Genomic DNA, 22,983 nt, shown 5'->3' with positions numbered 1-22,983 from the left:
ATAAAAAGTGATGCGAATTACCAAATACATAAACGAGATACCTCAACATACATGCAAAAAGACAGATACTACCAGCTAAGTCACTTGAGCTGTGATTACGATTACTATTCATCCTAACTAGACCCCGTCGGGTGCTATAGTATTATACTAGTTAAGGCGGGACCTCGCGAGTATAAGTCCTAACGCATATGTAACTAGCATTGCGTATAAATATGCATAACAGTTATTCGCAAATGATAAATAGATTGATTGAATAATTCATTGATAAGTTCGATTTATTTAGGAACGTATGTTACACCCAAAAATGCGATTAAAAGGGGTTTGAGTATACTCACAGTGCGTATTCGGCAAGCTAACACGGCTTGGTTGGATTTGGCGGAAAAATGTTTGAGAATACCCTGATTACAGACTGTTTGCGTGAGCGTTTGATAGCGCGTTAAATGATAGCGAGATAAACAAGAAACGAATGATAATCTGATCGAATGTCGGCCCGTTCGGATGGACTGCTGCCCGATCGGATGGCCTGTCCGATCGGCTAGCCTGTCCGATCGGCTGGCCTGTTCGATCGGCTGGCATGTCCGATCGACTAACTGTCCAATCGGCTGGCTTGTCCAGCTATATTCTACAAAGTTTGAATGTTTTTCGGTGGTTTTGGTCGAGCCCAGCGGACACGGGGGCGTGGTCAACTAATGCAGACAAACTGCAATTAATGAAGAAAGAGAAGATGGGTGGACACGGGGCCGTGCCCAATGGACACGGGGCCGTGTCCGGGCTTCTGTACAGGCTATAAATAGGGGTGCTTGGCTCACTTGCAAATCATCCCTTGGCAAACCACCTCTCTCACACTTCACCCACACTCCACCACCACCACAACACCATCATCCATCATCCATCATAGAGTGTGTGTAGTAGTCTCGGGATCCAAGATTGATCATAAAAGTTCTTGACAATCAAAGGCCATGTTTGCCTATGTCTCTTACATCACTTGGTGAAGACAAGCAATTAGTGTAATACTTTTTATTTTTAATCTTTTCGCACTTTTTATTTGGCTATGTATTAAAGACTTTAATAACTAGTTTCTTATGTTGAAGGTGAGTCTTCCTTATTTTTTGTCCGTGGTGTCTTGGCGTTATTTTACTGTCTATATAAAATAAAAGATTTACACCATTCATATCTCCACGGTCTATATGGAGATATGTTGGCTACTTGGTCGGGGGTTAAGGGAATGGTTTGGTAAGAGTCTTGCCTTGTTCAGTGTATAGATCCTGCAAGGACCTGGGTCAAGCTTAGTAGGATCTCCTTCAATACCCACTGGTATTGGATGGCGGGGGTCCGAATTTCTTGATCCCCTCATATGTAAACTACTATTAATATATTAACCCGGCTATTTAGGATTGTATCCCTGCTGACTCAAACTACTTAGCCGAGGGTAACGTCACCTTCAAAAGAGGGGCCTACCACATTACGCATTAATAACCTAATTAATTATCTTTCAATAATCAAACCCTTTAGTATTGTATCCTTGCTGACTCAAACTACTGGGTTGAGGGTAACGTCACCTACTACAATAACTATGATAATCTCTTAAAAAGTGCAAAAGTGAGGAAATAATCAAAGGTTACACTAAAGGCGAGTCGGATCCAGTTGATTCATCTTGTCTATCTGTTTTTATTTTTATTTTCATTTTCAGCATTTTTTTTAGTTTTTATTTTCTAGTTTAAAAACCTTTTTCTAAACTTTTGATTTGATTAGACGTTGAGGATAAACCGGTATTTAAAGCTCTTGTGTCCTTGGACGACCTCGGTATCTTACCAACACTATACTACGCTCACGATGGGTGCAATTTCCTATATGTGTGTTTGGTGTTAGTAAATATCATGTTTTATAAATTTAAAACTTGACTAAAGTGGTTAAAAAGTGCTAAAAATATACATAAGAATATAACACACCACACACGCATCAAGTTTTTGGCGCCGTTGCCGGGGACAAAAGGATTTTAAGAATGTAAAGAATCAGCGGCCTAATTGTTTCTTTTAATTTTCTATTTTTTTACGACTTTTCATAATTTTTCAGTTTCTGCAGAGCTCAGCACGGGTCGTGCCTGGTTGGACACTGGCCGTGCCCAGCATTGTTACTGCAGTTTTTATTTTCCGAGTTACAGAGGGTAGAGCATGGGGCCGTGTCGGTGCAACACGGGGCCATGTCAAGCTCTCCAGTAATAGGGATCCGGAAAACAATTACTGTATCTCTGACCACGGGCCGTGCTCATCTGGACACGGGGCCGTGGTGAAACTTCTGACCAACTTTCTTTTGTGTTTTTATTGCAAGACTTGGAACCTAAGCACCACACCTGATCTTTCTACATAGTGTATGAGCTCCAGTTCTAACAGAGCCATAAAGGAACCGCTAGACGAACCCGAATGCTTTCTAAGAAAAAGAGTTAAAGCTAAAAACCAAGAGAAAGTTTCGGGGGACCCACTTCCAATGGCGGGTCAACGTACCCTCATGGATTACCTACGACCCACTGTAGGTAACCTCGGCGCCGCTATCAATGCCCCGAATGTCGAGGCCAGCAACTTCGAACTTCGGCCGCATTTGATACAGATGCTCCAAAACTCCGCAACCTTCCATGGACTTGCGGACGAAGATCCCCATTTACATATTACCAATTTCTTGGAAATATGTGATACATTTCGCATCAATGGAGCATCGAATGACGCCATCCGCCTTCGGATGTTTCCATTTTCATTAAAAGACTGAGCTAAAGCTTGGCTTAATACCCTTCCAGTTGGCTCGGTAAACACCTGGGATGAACTAGCCCAAAAGTTTTTACATAAGTATTTCCCTCCTACTAAAATGGCTAAATTAATGACTGAAATTAATACGTACTTACAAGAAGATGGGGAATCCTTATATGAAACTTGGGAAAGGTTCAAGGAGCTATTAAGAAAGTGTCCCTATCATGGTCTTGCGGTTTGGCAACAAGTATCTACTTTCTATAATGGATTGTTGCCACACACAAGACAAACACTTAACTCTAGCTCCGGGGACTTCTAGGTAATCGTCATCCAAATGAAATATATAATCAAATTGAGGAAATTGCTCAAACCAATATCCAGTGGCACACTCCCCGAGGAAATAAATCTATTGCCCCGGGTGCCCATAAGGTTGACGAAAACACTTCTTTACAAGCTCAAATTGAGGCCCTTTCTTCAAAAATCAAAAAGTTAGAAATGGCAAAAACAGATGTGGTTATGGCTTATGAAGGGTGTGGTGGGTCACATGAAAATTGGAGTTGTATGAAAGAATTGGATAATCAAACAGAAACGGTAAAGTACATAGACAATAAACCTAGGCCGTCGGGTCCTCCAACGGGTACCTACAACCAAGGATGGCGTAACCACCCTAACCTTGGTTGGAGAGAACCCGGTAACAGTAGTAACCAACAAAATCTAAACCAACGAACAAACTTTCAACAACCAAGAAACGAGTCACAAAATTTCTCTCAACAACAGGGGGACGAGAAAGGCTTGAAGATACCGTATCTCGCCTCATCTCTGACACCGAAAAGAAAAACTTGGATCGATTTCAACAATTGGAATCGAATTTTAGAAATCAACAAGCTAGTATTCAAAACATTGAAAAACAGTTAAGTCAAATAGCTCAAAAGTTCTCCGAGAGATCACAAGGCGCATTACCAAGTAATACCGAAACCAACCCAAAGGCAAAAGTACATCTCATCACATTAAGAAACTGTACCACGGGTCCCAAGGAAGCTCCATTACCGTCAACTGAAAAGGGGCGATCCAGCCAAACAACGACTCCACCAACACCCCAACAAGAGACGGCTCCTCCACAAAATCAAGAGAAAACCAAGAATCCTCCGATTCCATACCACGGTCGGTTAATTCGCCAAAGGACCGATGAGCAATTCACAAGGTTCGAAAAACTGCTAAAACAATTGCATGTTAATATTCCATTTATTGAAGTCCTAACCCAAATGCCTAAATATTAAAAATTTATGAGGGACTTCCTTACTAACAAAAGGAAAATTGAATCATTGCAATTAGTTAATTTAAGCGAAGAATGCTCCGCCTTACTACTCAACAAACTCCCGCAAAAGAAGATTGATCCCGAAAGCTTCACAATCCCTTGTTCGATTGGGGAATCCCCCTGTAACACCCCGAAAACGGGTTTGGTAATCAAACCCCGTTAATACTAAAAGACGGGTAAAGTACCGTTAGTGGTAAAAGTAACCCGGAAAATATTAGGATTTAAATAAATAATCCTAATATTAATTAAAAAGCGGATAAGAACTTTCAAGAGATGAAATGGATAAAAGGCCAGAGTTAACGGAACTTAAAATAAACGGGTTAGAACTCCCGGACTCACTGAGTTAACTAGGGGTAATTAACCTAGTTAATTATTTGTTTAAAAACAATAAAGAAGCATGGACTAGTAAGTCTTTTATAAACCATGGATAATTGAGGGACCAAAGTTGGACAATTGCAAAGTTATATTATTAAAACAAAAAAAAACTTAACACCAAACACACACTTAAGTGTGTCTGGTCGATTAGAACACAGGGGACGACCAGAGCTTGCTCTCAAACCCTAGTTTGTGCAATTTGATCAAATTGAAGGTCAATATCAACTCCAAAACGAAATCCGAGCCTAGATTGGTGATGTCCATTGCAAGGGGGTCATAAGGTATGTGAAACTTGATAGAAAATCTCTACTTGAATTTCTGAGCAAACCTAGAGAATTCGAAATTGATGGTTGCATGTTGGTTATTTTGATGAAATAGGAATGTATAATGTCTAGGAGTAAAACCCTAGTCAATCACATGTTGAAATCATGCTTATTTCTTGTGAATTCACAATCACCATAGAAGGTGATAAGTGGGTGTTGTAGGAACATGTTAAACACTAGAATTTTAAATGTTGTTCTAGTGTAATTCGAGTTCTAGGAAGTAAATTCAGATTTTGTTAATGTGAAAATTGATGCAAACATGCTTAGTTGATGTTAACCATGGCTAAATGACAAGTATTGAGCTTGATAATAAATTGTGAGAAATCATGCCCGCAAGGTGTTTGTTAAAATGCCTAAGTGAATGTTAATATGTTGAAATTACGGATGAAACGCGTAATTGCCTTATTTGACTAATTACGTGAAATAAGGGTTAAAACGGGTTCTAATCACAATGTTGATTTAACTTAATTATGCCTATTGTATGATTTAAGATAGTTGACCTATAAAAGTCAAACTAACCAATGATAAAGTCGAATAGTGGTTTCGACATAGAAAATACGTAAGGTGGAATAGTCGTGAATTGAAATGACTAATTTAACCACCTTGTGAATGATGATAGTTTGTCGCCTAACGAGCTAGGTGGAGGCTTGGGAAAGAAGCGGTCAAACGAATCAAGCACGAGAAGAAAGCGTATTCGGATGCTAGGTAAGTAGAGCTTACGGCCCTTTACATTATTTGCAAAGTTACTTAATTTCAAGTATTGATATGAATGCTACTAAGTGGTTGGTATATGATATTCCGACAAGATTCAATGAGAGTCGGAATGAGGGAACATGGTAAGAAATCATGAATTATAGTAAAAAAGGGTAAAATGGTAAATTAGTCATGTAATGACGAAGAAATAAAAACGGTTTTAAGTAAAACAAGTTCAAAGGAAAACCGGGATAGGTTTAAAGGGGTGAAATGGTAATTAAATACCATCTCATACGGACAAATGGTCAATTAGACTAAATGGGTCAAATGGTGTGGTTAACACCATTTGACAATTACATTGACAAATCGCTTGTTGAGTTTTGTAATCACAGGAAATAACATAAGCATGCGTTGCTTCAACTAGAAAGATTTAAAGCAAAAAGTTATGTAAACAGGTCAATACCTTGACCCGAGCCAGGTACGCATAAATAAGCTTTTAGTTAAATATATAATTTATGGTCAAATATTTAACGAAAGTCCTTCGTCGTAAAGTGAGGGACTAAAGTGGACCAAAACACCCTTGAAGGGTATATTGGGTAAACGACCCATAGGGGTTGTTTAGGAACTTGCATCAAGATCATGGAATCATTAGATATGAATAAAAGTTACAGGAATACATATTCTTGGGTCAAATGCATAAAAATGGTCATTTGCGTAAAATGACCAACCGATGGGTAAATTTTGGGATAATAGGTTAGTTATGCTAAATCCACCATAAAAATAGTTCTGGTGGAAGATCATTTGATAAATATTGCGAAAATAAGATGCTAGAAATAAACGAGTATGAATTATGCGGAAAAAGTACTTAAATACCCTTAACGGGTCAAAATATGCATTTAAGTACAAACGGGTTTAAGAATATACATAAACTCGTGAATTGAACCTAATATGATAGACAAGATTGAAATTATAAGATTGATGTGAATTTGGGATCAAGCAAACATGTTTGTTTGATAAACGCATGAACGGGTCAAAACTTTGTAAAAAGGTATTAAGTCGAAGACTTAAAGGTCTGAAATTTTGTTATGCCGGATGTTGGATTTCAACTTCATAAGATGGAGAATTAAATTACGGACACGTAGGAAAAAGAATCGGGTAAAACGGATTAAAAACGAGAGAGTTATGCTCGTTTCCGTGAAATCGGGTTATGCTGAGAATATGCAACAACATAATAAAAACTTTCTGCCAAAAAGGGGGCTAGGTGGGGCGTCTAGCCCCTAGGCGTGACGCCTAGCCCCCCTGAACCTGAAAAACATTTAATTTTGTTTGTTTGACCCATATAACTTGTTTAAACTTGTTATTTAACTATCAAAACTAACTTTTAAGTTGGTTTTGATCATAGGTGATCGCCAAGAGTGCCCGGATGAAGATCAAGCTCGAAGAAGAACCGAACACGATAAAGTTAAAAGCTTCTGCGCGGCGTTTTGTCGTATCTTTTAAACGACGAATTCAATTACATTAAGTTGTTCTTTTCTTTAAATTGTAAAAGTTTTAGTAAACTCGTATTGACATAATTACGTGTAATCGTAAAAACATGCATGTTTACGAAACTTATATAAAATATTGTATTAAACAAGCAAGGGTGTTACAAGTTGGTATCAGAGCCTTGGTTTAAGAGATTTAAGTATGGTGGGAAAACTATGCTTGGACTTAAACCTTATGCTCTTGATAAAGATTGGTGTTCGGTTCGAGGCTTGATCGCAAATCCGGTAAGTACGTGTATTTTAATGGTTTAGCATGTTAAAGTGTTGTAAACAACACATAGGGTTATCGTGTAACCTCAATTAAATAATAGATATAGTTAAAAAAATTACGTGCGCTAACACGTATACTAGAAAAGCCTTGTATTATGATACGGGCATTTAATAAAGTTGACATTACTAACTTTTACGAATGTTCTAATTGGAGGAAACTCGCATTTGAAGATGACGAGGGTTGAACAAATTACGGATATGATAGAGGAATGGTCCAAAGTATGACAAGAGGAGCATGCTCACCAAGGACTAAATCGCGTAACGACCGCGTACAAGGTTATTGGCAAGGAACGCCCATCGGGGCAAACATTACCAGGTGCACGCTTTTAAATATAAACGCACAAATAGCAATATGCAACAAACATGTAGGGAATGATTGTTGCATATGTAAGTTAGAAACTTGGAAAACCGAATTGAAAATGTATTCGGGATATGTTTCCAAGAGAAACAAATAGAGGCATTACTTACATAGGGCGTGATGTGAAAACTATAAAAAGGTCATGTGTGTCATGTGTTAATCGCTTACTCTGGCCAAGTAAGTAGTGGCATATGATACCATGAACTTCTTATAGCGGACACATTTATGTCTGATGTAGTAAGGGTGGGGTGAATGGGACTAACTTAAATGGTACCCAAATGAATCAAATAAGTAAGATGTTTGATAGTAAACGTAAACGTAAGTCGGATGACGGAAGCGTATTATGTAAGAATAACGAGCCCGAGAGAAGGGACAAGGATCAAGTAAAAAGAAAATACAGACCGACCAATAGGAATGCTAAGGCATAGGGATAAAAGTTTGACTGTCACAAGTGATGAAATTCACATGGACAAGTCAAACGAATTGAATAAAGAATAAAGGACTTGATTGAATAAAAGCGATGGATCTCGCTAAGACGACCAAATAAATTAAAATAACGTCTAAAACCATATAAGAATGGTTACTTGGAAATGATTAAGGTAAAGATACCCGATGAATGGGTAGGATTTGGAAAGAATGCGTAAACCAAGAGATGGGAACGCGAGATAGAAAGTCAAAAGACTCGGAATATGAGTCATGACTAAAAGACAATGAGAATTTGCAAACATAAATGTTAATAACTACGCTCAACTATTTTAAAGTTGAACGGGTCGAATAAAGAATGGAGTTTGATGTTCATAAGTGATGAAATTTCACATGAACAAGTCAAACGAGATAAATAAGGTATAAAAACTTGGTAGTGCAAGTAAGCGCAAACTGAATAATGGAAGCACGAAACATTAATGAACCTACGTGATGGGTCATAAAGGAATATATATAGGAAAAACGCAAACTAGCGAAACAAAAATGTTAAAAAAAAAACTAAGATAAAGAACCCAGGTAATGGGTCGTAAAGAAGTATAGGTAAGAACCGGGTAACGGTAAGTGTAGGACAAACCGACGTGTAAATGACGTTAGAAGTCATAAAGTCAGAAAGATAATTCGAAAGAAAACAATGTAGCCTTAGACTACGGTCAAGGTCAAACGAAATCCAAAAAAAAAAGTAAAAATGAATAATTCTAACCATAAAAAGGAGTGCCTTAACGCCATATGCGTATATAAACGTATACACATGTGAATAAAGACTCGAATAAAAGATGATCTACGAGATCATCATAACCTACGGGATATTAATTAGTGTGAAGGTCTACGAGGCCAAAATGACCCACGGGTCATGAATTGAAGCAAAGGGATCATAAGGGCCTTGCCTTAAAGAGGTGAAAGCTTAAGGAAATAGCCTACGAGGTTAAGTGAAGGAACCTACGGGTCAATAGTGTAAGGTGAGGGAACTTGTTACGATTCCCCGCATAAAACTAAGACTGTAAAAGAATAAATTATGGACTGTCAGTATCCATAATTCTGACAAAAGTTAAAGAGAAGATCCTAAAACTAAAACTTTGGTTTTAGTAAGAAATAACGTTTTTACAAATATAAATTATGATAGGAATTTAAATAGTAAGCATGAAGGATACAAGTCTTGACGCTAATAGGCGCAAGACGATATATTCGAAAAAGTGATGTTTTCGAAAATGAAAGGTTGATATGAATTAAACATGATGTGACATGATCACGGTCAAGAAATGCAACGTGAGGTAGAATCACATTATAACCAAGCGAGCGGTAAAAGTAACTAGACTAATAAGTCTAGTTAGTGAGACCGGTTAAGGTCAACAATTCAAATCAAGAAATTTATTTTGCTTGTAAGCGGTAGATTCGGTATAACTGAACTGAATAAATAAATTTGAAAACAAAAGCATTTGTTGCTAAAAGTGAAAGATTTCACTAAAGACCTTTAAACGGGTCAAAGTAACAGATTCATAAAGAATTCGATAGTATATGAAAGCGATGGATATCGCTAAGTTAACTAAACTAGTGGAAATAACGAGATTACGTTATTTCAAGTTGCGCTATATCGTATGAGATACGTAGACAATTAGTGACCAAAAAGATGTTACCATACTTATCTGGTAATACTAACAATTGGATAAAAGTATAAGTAATGTTTAAAAGATTTCTCGGATCAAATACATTGAGTTTAAACTCAATGAATTATGTAAGAAAAGGTTTCGAGGACGAAACCTCTCTAAGGGGGTAGACTTGTAACACCCCGAAAACGGGTTTGGTAATCAAACCCCGTTAATACTAAAAGACGGGTAAAGTACCGTCAGTGGTAAAAGTAACCCGGAAAATATTAGGGTTTAAATAAATAATCCTAATATTAATTAAAAAGCGGATAAGAACTTTCAAGAGATGAAATGGATAAAAGGCCCGAGTTAACGAAACTTAAAATAAACGGGTTAGAACTCCCGGACTCACTGAGTTAAGTAGGGGTAATTAACCTAGTTAATTATTTGTTTAAAAACAATAAAGAAGCATGGACTAGTAAGTCTTTTATAAACCATGGATAATTGAGGGACCAAAGTTGGACAATTGCAAAGTTATATTATTAAAATAAAAAAAAACTTAACACCAAACACACACTTAAGTGTGTCTGGTCGATTAGAACACAGGGGACGGCCAGAGCTTGCTCTCAAACCCTAGTTTGTGCAATTTGATCAAATTGAAGGTCAAGATCAACTCCAAAACGAAATCCGAGCCTAGATTGGTGATCTCCATTGCAAGGGGGTCATAAGGTATGTGAAACTTGATAGAAAATCTCTACTTGAATTTCTGAGCAAACCTAGAGAATTCGAAATTGATGGTTGCATGTTGGTTATTTTGATGAAATAGGAATGATATAATGTCTAGGAGTAAAACCCTAGTCAATCACATGTTGAAATCATGCTTATTTCTTGTGAATTCACAATCACCATTGAAGGTGATAAGTGGGTGTTGTAGGAACATGTTAAACACTTGAATTTTAATTGTTGTTCTAGTGTAATTTGAGTTCTAGGAAGTAAATTCAGATTTTGTTAATGTGAAAATTGATGCAAACATGCTTAGTTGATGTTAACCATGGCTAAATGACAAGTATTGAGCTTGATAATAAATTGTGAGAAATCATGCCCGCAAGGTGTTTGTTAAAATGCCTAAGTGAATGTTTATATGTTGAAATTACGAATGAAACGCGTATTTGCCTTATTTGACTAATTACGTTAAATAAGGGTTAAAACGGGTTCTAATCATAATGTTGATTTAACTTAATTATGACTATTGTACGATTTAAGATAGTTGACCTATAAAAGTCAAACTAACCAATGATAAAGTCGAATAGTGGTTTCGACATAGAAAATACGTAAGGTGGAATAGTCGTGAATTGAAATGACTAATCTAACCACCTTGTGAATGATGATAGTTTGTCGCCTAACGAGCTAGGTGGAGGCTTGTGAAAGAACCGGTCAAACGTATCAAGCACGAGAAGAAAGCGTATTCGGATGCTAGGTAAGTAGAGCTTACGCCCCTTTACATTATTTGCAAAGTTACTTAATTTCAAGTATTGATATGAATGCTACTAAGTGGTTGGTATATGATATTCCGACACGATTCAATGAGAGTCGGAATGAGGGAACATGGTAAGAAATCATGAATTATAGTAAAAAGGGGTAAAATGGTAAATTAGTCATGTAATGACGAAGAAATAAAAACGGTTTTAAGTAAAACAAGTTCAAAGGAAAACCGGGATAGGTTTAAAGGGGTGAAATGGTAATTAAATACCATCTCATACGGACAAATGGTCAATTAGACTAAATGGGTCAAATGGTGTGGTTAACACCATTTGACAATTACATTTGACAAATCGCTTGTTGAGTTTTGTAATCACATGAAATAACATAAGCATGCGTTGCTTCAACTAGAAAGAATTAAAGCAAAAAGTTATGTAAACAGGTCAATACCTTGACCCGAGCCAGGTACGCATAAATAAGCTTTTAGTTAAACATATAATTTATGGTCAAATATTTAACGAAAGTCCTTCGTCGTAAAGTGAGGGACTAAAGTGGACCAAAACACCCTTGAAGGGTATATTGGGTAAACGGCCCATAGGGGTTGTTTAGGAACTTGCATCAAGATCATGGAATCATTAGATATGAATAAAAGTTACAGGAATACATATTCATGGGTCAAATGCATAAAATGGTCATTTGCGTAAAATGACCAACCGATGGGTAAATTTTGGGATAATAGGTTAGTTATGCTAAATCCACCATAAAAATAGTTGTGGTGGAAGATCATTTGATAAATATTGCGAAAATAAGATGCTAGAAATAAACGAGTATGAATTATGCGGAAAAAGTACTTAAATACCCTTAACGGGTCAAAATATGCATTTAAGTACAAACGGGTTTAAGAATATACATAAACTCGTGAATTGAACCTAATATGATAGACAAGATTGAAATTATAAGATTCATGTGAATTTGGGATCAAGCAAACATGTTTGATTGATAAACGCATGAACGAGTCAAAACTTTGTAAAAAGGTATTAAGTCGAAGACTTAAAGGTCTGAAATTTTGTTATGCCGGATGTTGGATTTCAACTTCATAAGATGGAGAATTAAATTACGGACGCGTAGGAAAAAGAATTGGGTAAAACGGATTAAAAACGAGAGAGTTATGCTCGTATCCGTGAAATCGGATTATGCTGAGAATATGCAGCAACATAATAAAAACTTTCTGCCAAAAAGGGGGCTAGGTGGGGCGTCTAGCCCCTAGGCGTGACGCCTAGCCCTCCCTGAACCTGTAAAACGTTTAATTTTGTTTGTTTGACCCATATAACTTGTTTAAACTTGTTATTTAACTATCAAAACTAACTTTTAAGTTGGTTTTGATCATAGGTTATCGCCAAGAGTGCCCGAATGAAGATCAAGCTCGAAGAAGAACCGAACACAATAAAGTTAAAAGCTTCCGCGCGGCGTTTCGTCATATCTTTTAAACGACGAATTCAATTACATTAAGTTGTTCTTTTCTTTTCAATTGTAAAAGTTTTAGTAAACTCGTATTGACATACTTACGTGTAATCGTAAAAACATGCATTTTTACAAAATTCATATAAAACATTGTATTAAACAAGCAAGGGTGTTACACCCCCATTCGCAATGCACTAGCCGACCTCGGGGTTAGCATAAACCTCATGCCTGCATCAATGTTCAACCGACTCGGCCTATGAAAAACATGCCCTACAAAAATGAGCATACAACTCGCCGATAGGTCAGTCAAATATCCACAAGGTATCGCTGAAAATCTATTAGTCAAAGTCGGCGAATTCGTCTTCCCAGCCGACTTTGTCATACTAGATATGGAGGAAGATACCAAAGTACCACTCATCTTAGGAAGGCCATTCCTAGCCACGGCCCACGCAGTGGTAGACATGAATGGTGGAACACTAACATTGAGGATTGGGGACAAGGAAATGAAGTTCGGAGTTGAAAAGAGAGTAGTTTACGACAACCCGGTCAATTACATGAAGGTCATAAACTCAGGTTTGGATGATGCTCTCCGGCGGTACTACATGGGATGCAAAACATCCCACTTGGGTAACATGTGACTGACTTTGGGTTTAGCCAAGGACCCTTATAAACGTGGCGCACCATGGAGGCATTCCGCGGAACTATCCTTAGTTTAGCTTAGATTAATTTTTATATTTTCTAGTTTAGTTTTAATTTTCAGGAATAAAACACACTCGGGATGGTGAAGGATACCAAGGGAAACTTAAACCAGCACCCCATGCACAAAAACAGAGCCTCCCGAAAATTTTTCTTCGTTACAGCAAGTTCAGCACGGGCCGTGACCACCCAACACGGCCCCGTGCTGAACACTCTGCAGGAAATCGCCCAGTTCAGGTAACTAGACACGGGGCGTGTTCGTTGGACACGGGGCGTGTTCGTTGGACATGGGGCGTGTTCGTTGAACACGCCCCCGTGCCCAGGCTTCTGTTTCCTTTTAAAGATTTCTGTTACTGGCAATCTGAACACGGGGCCGTGCCGGACACCACGGGCCCGTGTCCAGACGCCCAGTAACGTTAAATTTTGTTTTTAAACACACTTTAACACATTCAATCAACCTAAAAACTTATTTTTGGGACACATTGAGGACAATGTGAAATTTAAGTGTGGGGGAGGGGATGCTAAAACCTTGAATTTTTGCAAGTCCTAATCAAAACCCTTTTTCATTTTAAACCCTTTATTTTAGTAACAAAGCTCGGTTTTTCACATGACATTCCTTATCAAAAAAAAAAATTGATGATGAAGCCAAGAAATAAATAAGTTCGTCAAAAAGAACTTTGTTTAAAGAATTGCTTCATTAAAATAAAAAGTTGTGAAGAAAATAAAAGTCTTGCGAAAACCGACGCTTTTTTTTACGCCTTTCGCCCATTTCTACTAACCACTAACCCAACCACCTACCTTTAACCCAAGTCTAACCCTTCCCCAAAGTACTCTTGATATTTACAAAGGTTTATAGTTAAAAAGGAGGAGGATTGATTGTTTGGCAAGCATATGGTAGAAGAAAGTTCCATGCCGGTCTCGAGTGTTTCACAAATACATCTTGGGCCGAGTGTTGAGTGATCTCCCGTGAGGTATGTGAACTTGTATATAAATGGAATTTTCAAGAGGCATTTTGTAAATAAAATAAAAATAAAACCTAATAAAAAACTTAGAATCCCGACACTCTATGACAAGCCCAAAAACCTTCTCTTCTACCCATTCCATTTGGGAGTGTAAAACCACATTATAAAGAGTTTTGCTTGAGGACAAGCAAAGATTCAAGTGTGGGGGTATTTGATGTGTGTAAAATGAAACACATAAATTACATCAATTGTGGCATAAAACTAACCCTTTTTTAGTACTAATGTTGGAAAAAGTGTGCTTTTGTCTTCCTTTTGTATTTTCACGATTAAATGAGCTCAAATGAACAAAAGAAGCAAAAAGGCAGCTAAATCTAACATAAATACAAGAAAAGGAATAAATGTGGCATGCCCGACCCCTCGACAACATCCTCGCAAGTAAACACAAGAGAACAGAAGGCTGAACACGCCACGTGCTCACTGAACACGGGGGCGTGCCCAAGTGTCTGCAGAAAAGACAAAGTTGTAGAAGCTTCTATCACCCACCACGGGGGCGTGCCCAGCGGACACGGGGCCGTGGTCAACTGTAAGATTCACAGAATCCAGGGAAATCTTGATAGTACAGATACGCTTCTGCACACGGGGTAGTACCCAGCGGACACGGGGGCGTGGTCAACTAATGCAGACAAACTGCAATTAATGAAAAAAGAGAAGATGGGTGGACACGGGGCCGTGTCCGGGCTTCTTTACAGGCTATAAAGAGGGGTGCTTGGCTCACTTGCAAATCATCCCTTGGAAAACCACATCTCTCACACTTCACCCACACTCCACCACCACCACCACAACACCATCATCCACCACCATCATCCATCATCCATCATAGAGTGTGTGTAGTAGTCTCGGGATCCAAGATTGATCGTAAGAGTTCTTGACAATCAAAGGCCATGTTCGCCTAAGTCTCTTGCATCACTTGGTGAAGACAAGCAATTAGTGTAATACTTTTTATTTTTAATATTTTCGCACTTTTTATTTGGTTATGTATTAATGACTTTAATAACTAGTTTCTTATGTTGAAGGTGAGTCTTCCTTATCATTTGTCCGTGGTGTCTTGGTGTTATTTTACTGTCTATATAAAATAAAAGATTTACACCATTCATATCTCCACGGTCTATATGGAGATATGTTGGCTACCTGGTCGGGGGTTAAGGGAATGGTTTGGTAAGAGTCTTGCCTTGTTCAGTGTATAGATCCTGCAAGGACCTGGGTCAAGCTTAGTAGGATCTCCTTCAATACCCACTGGTATTGGATGGCGGGGGTCCGAATTTCTTGATCCCCTCATATGTAAACTACTATTAATATATTAACCCGGCTATTTAGGATTGTATCCCTGCTGACTCAAACTACTTAGCCGAGGGTAACGTCACCTTCAAAAGAGGGGCCTGCTACATTACGCATTAATAACTTAATTAATTATCTTTCAATAATCAAAGCCTTTAGGATTGTATCCTTGCTGACTCAAACTACTGGGTTGAGGGTAACGTCACCTACTACAATAACTAAGATAATCTCTTAAAAAGTGCAAAAGTGTGGAAATAATCAAAGGTTACACTAAAGGCGAGTCGGATCCAGTTGATTCATCTTGTCTATCTGTTTTTATTTTTATTTTCATTTTTCAGTATTTTTTTTAGTTTTTATTTTCTAGTTTAAAAACCTTTTTCTAAACTTTTGATTTGATTAGACATTGAGGATAAACCGGTATTAAAAGCTCTTGTGTCCTTGGACGACCTCGGCATCTTACCAACAGTATATTACGCTCACGATGGGTGCACTTGCCCATATGTGTGTTTGGTGTTAGTAAATATTGTGTTTTATAAATTTAAAACTTGACTAAAGTGGTTAAAAAGGGCTAAAAATATACATAAAAATATAACACACTACCCACGCATCAAACGTGTTGTAAAATTCTTCAGGCATGATGCTTCTTGTCTGTCAACTCGAATCACATGAAAAACAAACAAACAAACACAATCAGTTCAAACAATATCAAACACCTGGATCAGACGGGTGTCCGATCGAGTGAGGGTCGAACAATGTCAACAGTATCAAAGATCGGGTGATAATGGATCGGGTGGTGATCCGTTTGAGTGACAAGTTGTCCGATCGGGTGAGATGTTGTCCAATCGGGTGAGATGCTGTCCGATCGGGTGAGAAGCTGTCCGATCGGGTGAGATGTTATCCGATTGGGTGACTAGTGATCCTTGGATCGGGTGGCTACTCGATCGAGTGACAATGTGCCTTGGATCGGGTGGCTACTCGATCGAGCGGGTATCCGATACTTGACCTGGAGACACAAAAACACAATAGAATGATTAGGATCGGGTGGCAATTTGTTCGGATTGCCACTCGATTCTTTGCACTTTAAACTTTTTAATCAAACAAAGTCCCTTGAATCGGATTGTGATCCGATCGGGTGGGTCAACAAAGTCAAACCTTTAGTGAAATGTAACGGATCGGGTGGTGATCCGATCGAGTCACCACTCGATAAAACAAACAAATTGCAACGGATTGGACGGTGATCCGATCGAGTAGCGGTTTAACTATTTGACCTCAACAATGAAATTTGACTTTCAATACAATATCACATGAAACTGATGAATTAATCTCTGACAATTATTAAATGCTTACATACAGATCACTATAACACATGCAATGTTTGATGTATCTCTAATTCTAATGGACCGAGAACATATAGATCAGATCAATCAATGTAAATCTAATAGTGTTACTCAAAATCTCATATATCAACAAATTTGCAATTATTCAAGATCACATGCACTTGCAATTGTAGAACAAAGTTAAGGTGATTTAGCCGTCAATTATAACAGATCTCGTTTAAAAACAAATGAGATTCTTGATATTATCATGTGAAATCTGATACACCTAAAATGTGATTGGACCGTTTGATTTAGTGGGCTGACACACTCTTACTTTCTATTATCATTGGGCCGAGATCCATTAAATGAAATGTGGAATATAGTATGCTTTAATGTCCAACAAAGTTGACTAACTAAACAAGTTTGACTATGTGACACAATCAAGTGAGGACCTTAGATCGGATGGTCACCCGATCGGGTGATAATCCGAGACTTTGACACTATGTGATTTTAACAAATGTATGTTCAACGGATCGGGTGGTCATCCGATCGGTGAACACCTTTTTGAAGATTAACAGCAACAGTCAACATATTCACTTTTTTTTGAACACAAAATCTTCAATATCTCACAAACCGCTAAGAATTAAGTTCTGAAATTTGGTAGGCTTGTAGATCAAGTCTTTTCGCATAAAATATCCAAAAATCAGCAATTTTTAACCGTAAAAACCTGTTTAGTTTTGCGATTATCAGTTAGAAACGTGAAGGAGATGAAAAAATGAAGAAATTGAACAAATCTGATGCAATTTTTTATCTGAAGCTGATGTTTTCTCGTGCGAAATTGTGTGTTTGATCCGTGCAATCGAGCTCCTGCTCTGATACCACTTGTAGGATCGGTTTTCGACTCCGAAACGATTGCAAACCGACTCGTGTAACGTGCGGAATCCGTACACGAACGTGGACCGAACACGAGAACGTACTATAAACGTGATTCTATTGATAATCTGAAAAGATACAAAAACCGTGAATCACCTAGAGCACTTTCTCTCTCTACTTTCTCTCTCTAAGCACCAAGCTCTCATAAGTTCCAAATGAGCAAAAGTCCTAAACTCTAACCCTAAGAGTTCTATTTATAGGCAAAGGATATAAGGAGACTTTCCTTATTTACAATTATGCCACCTTGCCTTTTACTAACTAGTTATAACACTATAAGCTCAAGTATTCTTCTATTTCAGCTACGAATCGTATTGACGAAGGCGATAGACATTACTACTCTAACAATTTTATATCGACTCGGCGTCTCACTGGAAGTAGTCTCTCTATTCCAAAGGGATAGAGGTACGGTTGTTTGCATTTTATCCTTCTTAGACACTACCTTAGTTTTGCTATTGGTGGAATTTACTGAGTATGATGATGATGATGATTCTCAATAAGAAAAATAGTATAGCGATGAACATATATATTATCTATATAGGATAGAGTTCAAGCGAGAACCCCTCCCAGTTGTGAGAACTTGAGAAACGAATGAGAGGCTAACAATCACCCACGTAGGCGGTATTCTTTTACAGCTGGAGGGACATTTTGGTAATTCGCCCTCCCTTCTTTTTCTTTCAAACTCAGATCTAAATTTTTTTCATCTTCTCTCTTGTTAACACTCCTCTTCTTGTTAATGAATCCATCATATTTTGCTGGAAATCTTTAAATAAAACACCATATCGACCTCCCGATCTTAGTGATTTCCATGGGCTGGTTAGTTCTCTCCCTTTCGGCGCTCAAATACCCACCCATAATTGTTCTAGCAAAGATTTTTAGTGTTGAAGATGTGGATGTTAATCACCAATCTACTGGTGTTTAATTGTTCTAGCAGAGATCTTAGATTCCACTCCTACCCTTGTTATTGCAAGTGAAGAAAATCCCCCAACATCTGATCTTTATCACTCTAGGGCAACGTTTCTCTCCACTCTTGGAAGCTAGGTCAAAAGAATGGCAGTTGCAAACAGTCTCGTTGAACGTTTATGTGTATTGATTAGTTGATGAATGATTGTTGATTTATGTGCTGAATATGGTCTATAAAAACTAACCAAATGTAGACACCCTAGTTTTAAATTTATAAACTAAGATTCTCTAAATGTTAGACTACTGACAGGCAAGTGTACCTATTGTACGTACTAAAGCCTAATGAAATCCGAGTATCGAACCCACGAGACACTAGCAACGCGAACTAGACTCTGACTTAACTAATTACTTAATTGGTTTCTTTGGATTTTGAGTTTTTCATTTAATTAAACTAATATCCTAAATTAGCTAAGGGTTTAAACTACCAAGACGCAATCTGAACTCAACACACAAACAAGCACAATAATTGGATCGATGATTAGATATTATGGGAAGGAACTACCTTGGTGTCGAGTCCCTAGACACATGTAATGAATAATGATATCCTAACTTTGGTAATTGACTAAAGACCCTTATCTACCCAATAAAATTCCCGATAAGGATGATAAATTGTGCATGAAAGTGGGACGAAGTGTCGAAGTGCTAAAATGAATCGGCTCAACCAGTCGATACCAAATCCCATAATTGTCAGATAGATGACAACTATGGTACCAAAATCCTCAAATTTTGAAGCTGATTAAACCTAGCAACTGAAACCCTAGGAAATCTAAACACAAATAAACAGCTGAACCCGAGCTATCGGTCACCCAACTAACAAACAATGTTTAGCTAATAACCTAGTAATCTCAAATCATCTCTCGAATCATCAGGAAGGGACCACACGTTTTAATTAGTTAACTTCAATGGATGTTAAATTTGTTTTATTTCTCAACACAAGAAATAGACCGAAAACCTGGCGATTAACAAACCAGAATAATTTGTAAACCTAGGGGATATTTCTATGTGCCTAAGCCAACAAACCAATAAACAATCCACAAGATCAATCAACACTAGTATATGGAAATCAGAATCAGAAACATGAATAACCGCGTAAATCAACACATTCAATCTACGTAGCACGGATACGGGTAAGGGACTAAGGTACGGGGACGGTACGGGTACGGGGAACGGCAAATCTCAAAAATACAAGATACGGGTAAGGAAAAAAAAATAATATTAAAAAATAAAAATATATTAAACAAAGTCCCAAAAATAAAAATATATTAAACAAAGTCCCAAAAATAAAAATATATTAAACAAAGTCCAAAAATATGTAGGATCGTTTTCAGACCCGAACGAGTCGATCAGAAGAGTTTATCTCAGTTTCACAGGCGGAAATTAAGAAACTGAGTTCAATTCAGCAAGCAATACACATTAAACTGTCGTTTGATTGATAATAATGACGTTTACAGCGATTCGACACTTCGGCAGCACTTCGTTGCAAACCGGAACAACAACTTAATGATTTCGCTTGGGATGGGGTATTTATAAGCCCCTGATTCCGCTTGAACATACACTTGTTCAGTTCAAACAGAATTACAACATAAACTTCAAGCGGAATCATCACTATACACTTCGAGCGGAATTAACATCTTGGTGATTTCGCTTGAAACTGACCCAAGGTCATTTCAAGCGGAATCTCAAATAATTCACTATCTCGATTTTCGTGCCTGATCTAATACATTCTATACAAGACTTGATACAAGATGTAGACGATAGACGGATGCACCAACAAACTCCCCCTCAGATGTTGACGGAGTCTTCAGTGTCGAGTCTTCGCATCTTCAGTCTTTATCAGTCTTTGGGCTTCTCTTTGAAGTTTTTGACGCTGTAAGTATCCTCAATCTCTATCTTCTCTTCTCTTTCAATCTTCCCTCGGATGTTGACGTCTTCTCTATTCATCAGCACCAACATACACTCCCTCTCAAATGTTGAATCTTTGAATTCATCAGCAGCAACAATCTCAGGATCAGAACCTGGCTCTTTGTCATTCAGACTCCCCTCTCAATCAGCTGGGATCGCAGTCTGGCTTTCACAGGTTCAGAATCCATTCCAAGATCGTGACCTGGCTCTCCTCCAGCTCAGGTTATCTGCACAATCTCTACCTCAAACATAAGTTTTCTAATATAAACCTTTAACTCACTCAGACACCACTTGTAACAATCAAAAAATGATCTAACATTTAGTCTCTGATGAACCATTTGTAGGAATATAGCTTTTACCATTTGCAAAAACATTTTCTTCTACAAAAAAAATTTCTGATGATCACTCTGAAAGATTTAAACTCTTAAGCATACTCTCCCAAACCAACTGTCGTCATGTTTAGCACTTGGAATTTTGAAAATCAGCTCTTCAACACCAGTTGTCGAAAATCTTTTTGAATTTTTCAAAAGTTATGCTAAAACACACTAAAATCTTTTTGGGATTTTTGAATATAAGGAATGCAGTAAAAAATGTTTACAAACAATATTTTTGTGAGTTTGTGTAAGAGGATCATATCAGTTTTTGAGATGAATCACCAACACCGTTAAACTTCATTTCATTTTAAGTTCTAAACAATTCACCTAGATTGTCAGTATACTGGTCCATTTTAAATTTTCACACAAAGTTCAATTGCTTCGAGATACGATATTAATGTCTTAAGCACTTAAACTTATTCGCGTGTCCCACTACTTGAATATACTCCCGTATCCAGATCCCAATATTCAGTCTTACAGGTGAGTATACCACAGATGATATCTGTAAAGGGGTTAGATGCAAAACCGTGAGAGCTCAGGTCAGAACTTCCGTTCAGCAGAGAGATGCCGTTTCGACTTTTGGTGTGTCCCCTTTAGAGGATCTTTTCTTCAACAACAATGATTATCAATTTTATTGTTTCATCATTTTGCTGAGGGCGAGCTTATACTTCAAAGCATTTTCAGAAAGTATTATACGGGGACTAGGTCAGAATTTCCATTCAGCAGAAGTCCCGGGATAATACCCCAGATATCACTGAGTATAAAGACCTAGTATCTCAGAAAGTGGGACCTTTCAAACAAGATTTCGGGGGTTACCCATATATCCAAGAAGCTGTTACCCACGAGATAAGCAAGTTTGAAATTTTAGGTTTATATCTCGTCACAATCTACTAAATGTATAAAAACCTACTGGCATAACATCAGTGAGACTGTTTATAACATTTTTACTTTACATTTCTTTAGCATGTTGTGATAGTCCACTGATGTACTATCATTTCCTCTTTTTCACAACAAAACTCATTTTTGGTTTTTATCATGTTTTTGGCTTTTTCAACTTTTCTAATGTTTTTGGATTTTCTGAAGAAATTTTCTACTCCCCCTAAAATGCAAACACACTTAAAGAAATTTGAAAACAAACTGTACAAGAAACATGACAACCGATATCAAATCGCTTCAGATCGCCATCCACTAGACATAAACAATCAGAACTCCCCCTTTCAACAAACTATTTTCCCATTTAGACTTCAAAACACTTATGTTTGTTTTAATCAAAATGGTTTTTCCGAAAAATAAGTTTTGTTGATTTTACCACTTGTAGGGACGGGGATGTAGTTCATCATATTGTCTTTTAACCACTTGTAGGAAATCAAGTACAAATTAATGTCCCTGATTAACCACTTGTACGTAAAATACAATCAAATATAAAGAATGATACCGATTCATGATCCACGATTACAAACTTGGGATCTCCGGCAAGTCAGGTTTTTCTATTCAAAGAAAATATCCACCCAAGCCTGACCAGCCTTGGGTGTTACCGCGTCATCAACACTCGGTTTCTTACCTCCCCTCTTCTTCTTGTTGAACTCTTTAACCCCTTTGACTTTTCGATCATTTTTCCAAAAATATGTTTTACAGTGGGGTTAAAGGCCTTTTCAACATCAAAAACCTTTTTATCATCATAAAATTGGTTTGAAATTTCCACTTTACCAATTTTCTTCTTAAAATTTTCAGCCCGAAGTGGTGGAAAATTATCATCATCCACAGTAGGAACTGATTTTTCATCATTTTTCTCAACCTGTGGCTCCTCTGACTTTGTGGAATCAGATTCGTCGCCAGAAGATAGCTCCTCTGATTTTGACTTATCAAAATCATCGCTAGAGCTATTC

The 22,983-nt window shown here is 37.7% G+C and overlaps 1 protein-coding gene and 1 non-coding gene across 2 annotated transcripts in view; both read right to left on the bottom strand.

Moving 5' to 3' along the window:
- Positions 1 to 22,983, bottom strand: part of LOC118488888 (myosin-2 heavy chain-like) — a 39,191-nt gene that overhangs the window by 13,762 nt on the left and 2,446 nt on the right. The window lies entirely within an intron of this gene.
- Positions 2,863 to 2,969, bottom strand: LOC118489423. The gene has a single exon (XR_004887443.1). It is a non-coding gene; the product is annotated as a small nucleolar RNA R71 (small nucleolar RNA).

This window comes from Helianthus annuus, chromosome 17 (genome assembly GCF_002127325.2).
Source record: "Helianthus annuus cultivar XRQ/B chromosome 17, HanXRQr2.0-SUNRISE, whole genome shotgun sequence".
NCBI lineage: Eukaryota > Viridiplantae > Streptophyta > Magnoliopsida > Asterales > Asteraceae > Helianthus > Helianthus annuus.
The sequence above is the reverse complement of the archived record's forward strand: the minus strand, read 5'-3'. Positions and strand labels throughout refer to the sequence as shown.